Genomic DNA, 8,522 nt, shown 5'->3' on the forward strand with positions numbered 1-8,522 from the left:
AAGTCCACAAAGAACCAGTGCTGGAGGGGCTGTGGAGAAAAGGGAACCCTCCTGCACTGTTGGTGGGAATGTAAACTGGTACAGCCACTATGGAGAACAGTTTGGAGATACCTTAGAAATCAATACATAGAACTTCCATAGGACCCCACAATCCCACTCTCGGGCATCTATCCGGACAAAGCTCTACTTAAAAGAGACACATGCACCCGCATGTTCATTGCAGCACTATTCACAATAGCCGGGACATGGAACCAACCCAAATGTCCATCGACAGAGGATTGGATTCGGAAGAGGTGGTATATATACACAATGGAATACTACTCAGCCATAAAAAAGAATGATGACATAATGCCATTTGCAGCAACGTGGATGGAACTAGAGAATCTCATCCTGAGTGAAATGAGCCAGAAAAACAAAGACAAATGCCATATGATATCACTTATAACTGGAATCTAAGATCCAGCACAAATGAACATCTCCTTAGAAAAGAAAATCATGGACTTGGAGAAGAGACTTGTGGCTGCCTGATGGGAGGGGGAGGGAGTGGGAGGGATCGGGAGCTTGGGCTTATCAGACACAACTTAGATTTACAAGGAGATCCTGCTGAATAGCATTGAGAACTATGTCTAGATACTCATGCTGTAACAGAACAAAGGGTGCGGGAAAAAATGTAATGTATACATGTAAGGATAACCTGACCCCCTTGCTGTACAGTGGGAAAATAAAAATATATTTAAAAAAAAAAAACAGTATATTAGTAACTTGTATATTAAATTGTGTATGACATTGGATACTTCACATACATAGTAGACTTTGTATTATATATTGCATGTTATATATACTATGTTACATATTTATACATTACATATTATATAATATGTAATATATATGCAATTAATATACTCTCATGTGCATATACAATTTACAATATACAATATATACTATATGCATTACAAGTTCAAAATTACATATGGTACATGTTATATATGTACCATAATTTACAATATATTGTCTCATAAATGGTATATATTTTCATATTAACATTTTATATTTATGACAGTTGTTAATAAGATAAACCCGAATATAGACATGTGCCTATACAACAGGATAGTGCAGACATGACTATTTTTTCAATTGTTAAATTTAGTATTTTTATTGTTTCCATTGTAGTAGATTTATAGTATTCTGTCCATTTCTACTGTACAGCAAAGTGACTCAATCATATATAATTTCTTTTTCTCACATTATCCTCCTCCATGGTCTATCCCAAGTGACTGGACATAGTTCCCTGTGCTGCACAGCAGGATCTCATTGCTTTTCTATTCCACAGGCAATAGTTTCCATCTGTTAACCCCAGACTCCCCGTCCATCCCACTCCCTCCCCCTCTGCAACCACAAGTCTGTTCTCCAAGTCCATAAGTTTCTTTCTTTTCTGGGCAAAGGCTCATGTTTACATTCCAGATTTCCTTAAGGCTGCCTCCTTTCAGGCTAAAGACGTTACAGACGAAGCACCTACCTTCCTGAAGCCTGTGACTCCCGACGGCGTCCCTGGAGGACGTCCCGGCGTGAAGGCTGGACGCTGTCCTGTACGGTGAATCAGATGACTCCTCTGCTCGACCCAGTCCATCTCCAAGGGGGAGCATGAACATCAGACATCATCACCACAGATCTCCAATACCGTTTGAGTTAAATGGATGCTATGGGGCCTCCCGCGTAGGAGGGTATGGAGAGAGACGGGAGCTGCTCAAATGGACACTCACCTTCCTCCTCCTCTCCGTCCCCAGGGGCTCCATCCACACGGCCTTTCCTGCTTCTCGAGGCTCCGTCCTGAGACCTGCCTGGGCACATCCACACTTGCGGAGCCAGAGGCAGCCTCAGGGTCTGAACGCTGGCACCTGTCTGTGGAGCAGTCGGGATTCCTCGGGGAAAAGAGAAACAGGTTCCGATTATTTTAGGTACCGATGTCCCTGCAGCCTGGGGTCCAGGTAACGGTCTCGGTAACTACCCGCTTCCCCATCTGCTGCTGAGACATCTGTCCCCCCCGAGAACCCCAGCCCAGGGCTAAGGAGACCTTACATCCTCGGGGACAGCCCCCTGCTGACCCTTCACTCTGGGTCCAGAAACAGTCCTGACGAATCCGCCCGTCACGTAGCCCCGGGGTGTTGGCGATTCTGTTCCAGTCTCTTCCTGTTCTAGAATTTATGAATCCACCATCGCTCAGTTAGCTGGACCCCCAGAGCCAGAATAACCACACTGGTTGTTTTTTTTTTGTTCCCCCTCTGGGGTCATCCCCCGCCTGTGTTCTGGGATCAAAGCTTTTTTTTCTTTTTAGGGCCGTGACTGCAGCATGTGGAAGTTCCCAGACTATAGGGGTTGAATCGGAGCTGCAGCTGCCAGTCTACACCGCAGCCATGTGGGATCCAAGCCACTTCTGTGACCTACACCACAGCTCACGACAGAGGCCAGATCCTTAACCCAGGGAGTCCCCATACCTCTCATGAGAAGATCTGAGCAGTTCCCTGAGGCCGACGGAAAGGGGAACTGCCTGGGCGGACACCGGTGAGTCCCTGAGTCACAAAGGGCTGTCAGCACCACCCTGAGGTCCTCCAGGGGCCTTGCTTCCAGCATTGGAGTCCCTTGATTCCTCCCAGAAAATATTAGAGAGTCCATCTCGGATGGTTCCATTCCTGGACCTCCTCCCAGAGGTTACAGACTGTGAGTCTAGACCCTAGAACAGAAGGATGACATTGGACAGGTTCATTATTTTGCCATTAACTCATATGTCCTTGAGTTGCATGGGACCGGGCTGGGCTGAACTGGCTTTTAAGTGTTGGCTGTCTATCAGGTCTCGCTGAGAAACCGATGGTTGGTTCCGACGTGGCAGCGGCTTTGAGAGTTTTTAGAGATTCCCTGAGAGAAATCACTCTCTTCCATCAAATGACCGCAGTGCTCACAGCGCTAAGACTCCCCGCGAAGCCACCTGCTCTGCTCCTGGGACGTCAGGTCATAGGAGCTGGAAGGACCTCGCCGTCTCGGTGACAGTGACTACAATTGGGATTAACTTTCGGAGCAGATGCTCGATGGCTGGCTGCTTCCCACCTCTGTCACTGACGACTTTCCAGGCAACCTCCCACCCTGGGTGCACATGCCCACTGCCCGGCACAGATGCACACATGCAGACACAGACTTGTACAGAGATGACACATACACACCTGTACACACACACTCACATAGACACACTTGTAGACACATGCATACACAAAACATACAACATGGGCAGACGTGCACAGACATGCAGAAATAGATACACACACGCACAAAGACTCACATAACACACAAGACCACACCCTCACACGGACACCCCTGTGCACACAGTGAGTTCTCTAAGAATCCAAAAACCACTCTCCTGCCTTCTCTTTAACCAAGTTCAAAAACTACAGATTTATGGCCTTTCATTTTTCTGAATTGAAAATACAACCAACAGTTCCCAGGTTCAGATGCATGTTTCTAGGCGTCTCAGCACTGTTGGATGTATGTATATTACATATGCTCGGCTGTCCCCACTTACACACGGACATTCTAGAGGCGCTTGGGGTAGATGAATACATGTATACACACACACACACTGGGGTAGATGGACGACCAGATCAATAGATACCAGTTGCTATAACTCACAGTATGAGTCCGCTCAGCTGCCAAAAGCAGATACCCCAGACGGGGCGGCTTCAACAAGAGGCATTTCTCCCTCCTGGTACTGGAGGCTGGCATCTGAAGTCCCCTGGCAAGGCGAGGCCACTGCCTGGACGTTCGCAAGTGCTCTGGCGGTTCTTACCGCGAGCCAGCCGGCTGGCTGGAGGAGACCTGCAGGTGACCACAGAGGATGTCCAGGGGCATGAGAGGAGAAGGAGAGCTGCCAGCATCGTCTGTACCTCCCTGCTCTGCAGAGATGCAGGAAGCAGTTCAGCTTCGGGCTGCTCTGGAGGACAGGCAGGAGGGCGGGTCCCAAAACCTTCGGACTCAGATGGTCCCTGCTAGCCAGCTCCAAACTCTGTTCCTGCAAATTCAGCCTCAGTGCATCTGAGTCCACACACGTGTTCCAGAACCGGGGTGCTGGATGTTGGGGCACGGGGAGGTGGGGGTGCAACCTGACCTCTGACACTGCAACACCCCCAGCAGGCAGCTTCTCATGGGGCTCCAGCCAGGTGGACCGGTTGGGCAGGGGTGGGCATGCTCCCCTTTGGAAGGGAACCCAAAGCACCTTAAGTCCTGCCCTCACAGAGTTCGCAGGCTCCTAGGGACGCTCGTGAAAAGCGGTTCGTGGAAAAGTAGATCTTTCTCCCTGAGCTTTCGGCTTCTGCTCATCTGTCCGGTCATCAGAGCTTCCCAAGGAGTTACCTTTTCTGCGGTGTCCGCTCCCTCGCAGCCCTGGATCCCGCAGCCTCTCGTGGTCCCTCTAAAGAAGTACCACAGACCGGGCAGCTTCAAAGGAAGATGTGCTGTCTTCGTGTTTTAAAGGCCAAAGCGCTCAAGTCAGGCTGCCCGCAGGGCTGGTTCCTCCTGGAGCAGCTCCAGCGGAGAATCTGCGGCCTCTCCCAGCTTCTGGAGGCGGCAGCAGTCCTGAGCGTGCGGTCCCTCCTCCATCCCCAGAGCCTAAAGCCCAGCATCTCGCGATCAAACGGTCCTCTGCCTCTTATGGGAACCTCTGTGATGACGCTGGACCACCTGGAAAATCCCGGCCATCTCCCCAGCCAAGGTCCTTCATGTGGCCACAGCTGCCAAGTCCCCTCTGCTGTGGACGTCACAGAGTCGCAAGGTCTGGGGGTCAGGGTGTGGACGTCCTTGGGGACAGGGCTCTGTCCCCCCACACACACTGAGCTCCTTCACTTCTAATGCTGTCTTGCTGTATCTTTAAACAACAGCCCAGAAATAAACGCACACACCCATGGCCCCTTAATCTTCCACAAAGGAGGCAAGAACATCAAAGGGGCAAAAGACAGTCTCTTCCCAACCAGGGTTGGGAAACCTGGACAGCTACACGTAAATCAATGAAACCAGAACACACCCTCACACCATGCACAAAAATAATTGCAAAACGGGTTAAAGACACTATGCCATATATCTCTGAGATCCCAGGCACAACATTTTCTGATGTAAATCATACCATGTGTTTTCTTAGGTCAGTCTCCCAAGGTAATGGAAATAAAAGCAAACATAAACCAATGGGACCCAATCAAACTGACAGGCTTTTGCACAGTGAAGGAAACCGACAACAAAACAAAAAGACAACCTATGGTTTGGGAGAAAAGAGTTGTGAACAACGAGGCTGACATGGGATTAACCTCCAAAATAGACCAATAGCTCCTGCAGCTCAATATTCCAAACAACCCAATCAAAAAACGGGCCAAAGACCTAAGCAGACATTTCTCCAGAAACGTACAGATGGCCAACAGGCACACAAAAAGATGCTCAACATCCCTGATTATCAGAGAAATGCAAATCCAAACAGCAATAAGGTACCCCCTTCCACCTGTCAGAATAGCCATCATTAAGCTATAACAAATGCTGGAGAGGGTGTGGAGAAAAGGGGGCCTCCCCCACCCTGTTGGGATGTAAATTGGTACAACCACTATGGAGAACACTGTGGAGGTTTCTCGAAAAGCTAAACAGAGTTGCCATATGATCCAGCAATCCCACTCCTGGGCATATACCCAGAAAAAACGACCATTCAAAAAATACATGCACCCCAGTGTTCACAGCAGCACTAGTCACTACAGCCAAGACCTGGAAACAACCTGAATGTCTATTGACAGAGGAATGCATGTGGAAGCTGTGGCACATGTACACAATGGAATACTAAGCCATAAAAAAGGAATGAAATCATGCCATGTGCAGCAACGTGGATGGACCTAGAGATTCTCATACTAAGTGAAAGACATGACATCACTTATATGTAGAATCTAAAATATGACGAACTAACAGTCACAGAAAAACAGACCTATGGTCTCCAAAGGGGGAAGGAAGGGATGAATTAGGAGTTTGAGATTAGTAAACTACTGTACATAAAAAAGATAACCAACAAGAGCCTACAGTACAGCACCTGGAGCTGTATTCAATATCTTGTCATCACCCATAATGGAAAAGAATCAGAAAAAAGAATATATATACACACACAGTATCTTATAATAACCTTTAAGGCATCAGATTCTTTTCCATTACAGGTGATCACAAGATACTGAATCTGTGTGTGCATGTATATATATGTGTTTATCACTTTGCTGTACACCAGAAACTAGCACAACACTGCAGATCAACTATTTCAATTAAGTGATTAAGAGATGCCTACCGGAAGCTGAGTGGATTGCAGAGTATGGACATCAGCAGGTTCCCGTTTTCCAAGTTGGAGGAGGAGGACACTGGGCCGGGAGCTGTCCTCCTCCCACGCCCTCCCCTCCCTGAGACTGCGCAGCACCGCGCTCCCCACGGGCCGCCTGGCGGACACGGGTGAGACGCCCCGTGGGAAGGGAGCGATCCAACGGGGTGGAGGCGAGGGCAGGGCCACCCCAGCCCCTCCAGCCAGGCCCTGGGCTGCTGTTGCAACCCCGCTTCCTGCCCTGGCCCTTCAGACCCTGCGGGTGAGCAGCGCCGGCCGCGGGGAGCCTCGGCGCGTGTCCCTGGGGGCCGGGGGGCCGCAGCCTTGACCGGGATGGATGTGACCTGTCCGGGCTCCTTGCGGCTCCCCGCCAGGTGCCTTCCTGCTGGGCTCCATCCCTTCCAGCAGAAGGAGCATCTTCTCGCAGTGGACAGGGGCTGGCAGAGCAGGAGGCGCTTAACTGGTCATGTGCCCGGCGGGAGGCTGAGGCTGGAGGACCGGCTGTCCGGGCTCTTCCTCCGCACAGGCTCCGAGGCGCCGGTCCGTGTTCACCCCAACCTGCGCCCCGCTCTCCTAAAAATGACAGACAGGAAAACGTCAGTAATGGTTTTAAAATTATTTAAAAATATTTTAAATTATTAAATATTTAAAATTAAACTTATTTTAAAATATTTAAATTTAATAGTTTAAAAGGATAAAATACAAACATCAACATGATTTTTAAATGAGAATAATTCAGAAATTACAAAGATGGCAACAAGATGATAAAATTGATAAACAAGGATTTAAAAGGATAAATGATTAAAAATGGTTAAAAATGATAAAAATGATTATAAATAATAAAAGTGACAGTAAAATGATTTTTAAATAATGATTTTAAATGACTAACATGGGCGTTCCCATCATGACACAGTGGAAACGAATCCAATTAGGAACCAGGAGGTTGTGGGTTCGATCCCTGGCCTTGCTCAGTCGGTTAAGGATCCGGTGTGGCTGTGGTGTAGGCTGGCAGCTACAGCTCCGACTGGACCCCGAGCCTGGGAACCTCCATATGCCCTGGGTGCGGCCCTAAAAAGAAAAAAGACAAAAATAAATGACATGATTAAAAAGGATAAAAATGGAAGAAATGTTAAAATGATTTTTAAAGATAGTGATTTAAAGTGAGAAAAATGATTTAAAATGAGAAAAGTGATACATGATTATAAAAATGATTAAAAATGACAGTAAAATGATTTTTAAATGATTTAAAATGAGAAAATTAAAAATTATAAAAATGAGACAATATTTAATGACAAAAATAAAAATCACAAAATGATGCAAAAATGTTTTAAAATTATAAACTGATATAAAATGATGAAAGTGAGAAAAATGATTAAAAGTGTGAAATGATTCAAACTGACAACATGATTTTTAAATGATAAACTGATTTAAAATGACAAAAGAGAAAATGATTAAAAGTGATAAAAATGGAAAAGATGTCAAAATGACTTAAATGATAAACAATGATTTCAAATGAGGAAAATGACAGTAAAATGACTTAAATGATTATTTAAAATGATAAAAATGATTAAAAATAAAAATGGTAAAATGATTTTTAAATAACTTAAAATGAGAAAAGTGATTAAAAATGATAAAAATGACAGATGTTAAAATATTTAAATGATGTCTTAAAATGATAAAAATGATTAAAAACAAAAGATGCTAAAATGATAATGATTTAAAATACCAAAAGTGAGAAAAATTAAAAATGATTTAAAATGCCTAAAACTGACGGACAATAACATGATTTTTAAATGATAACCAGTGATTTCAAAGGACAAAAAGGATGAAAAGGATGAAAAGTGACAAAAACGACAGAAAAATGGTGGGTAGGATGGGTTTTTAAAGGATTAAGTCACATGTTACATCCTGACTTCAGGTTGGTGTTGACAGGTGGCATTTACATAAGAATGAAGCAACTGCAGAGAAAACCCCACAGGAAGCGCACCCCTCCCCCAAATCCAGGCTAACAGGCTAATTCCAGTGGTGTCTACACACCTTAAGAACTGAGAAGGGTCAGGACCAGGCTAATTCCCTCCCAGGGGACCGTGAACCCCTTCCTTAAAAAAGCTGACTTTTCTCAGGTGCTGAGTGGGCAGAGGGGCGTGTGTCC

The 8,522-nt window shown here is 46.1% G+C and overlaps 2 long non-coding RNA genes across 7 annotated transcripts in view; one reads left to right on the top strand and one right to left on the bottom strand.

Moving 5' to 3' along the window:
* The window catches only part of LOC110259137, a 49,830-nt gene extending 46,121 nt beyond the window's left edge, over window positions 1-3,709 (top strand). For 5 of the 6 annotated variants that reach the window (XR_002341330.1, XR_002341329.1, XR_002341328.1 and 2 more), the window contains 2 exons: window positions 1,488-2,559; window positions 2,846-3,709. This is a non-coding gene — a long non-coding RNA (uncharacterized LOC110259137). The remainder of the gene's footprint in view (window positions 1-1,487; window positions 2,560-2,845) is intronic. The other variant, XR_002341333.1, reaches the window with a different exon arrangement.
* Window positions 1,488-5,786, bottom strand: LOC110259138. The gene is made up of 3 exons (XR_002341334.1): window positions 3,676-5,786; window positions 1,761-2,728; window positions 1,488-1,627 (listed from the first exon to the last, which is right to left on the bottom strand). It is a non-coding gene; the product is annotated as an uncharacterized LOC110259138 (long non-coding RNA).
* Window positions 5,787-8,522: the final 2,736 nt, after the last annotated feature.

This window comes from Sus scrofa, unplaced genomic scaffold (assembly GCF_000003025.6).
Source record: "Sus scrofa isolate TJ Tabasco breed Duroc unplaced genomic scaffold, Sscrofa11.1 Contig905, whole genome shotgun sequence".
Taxonomy (NCBI): domain Eukaryota; kingdom Metazoa; phylum Chordata; class Mammalia; order Artiodactyla; family Suidae; genus Sus; species Sus scrofa.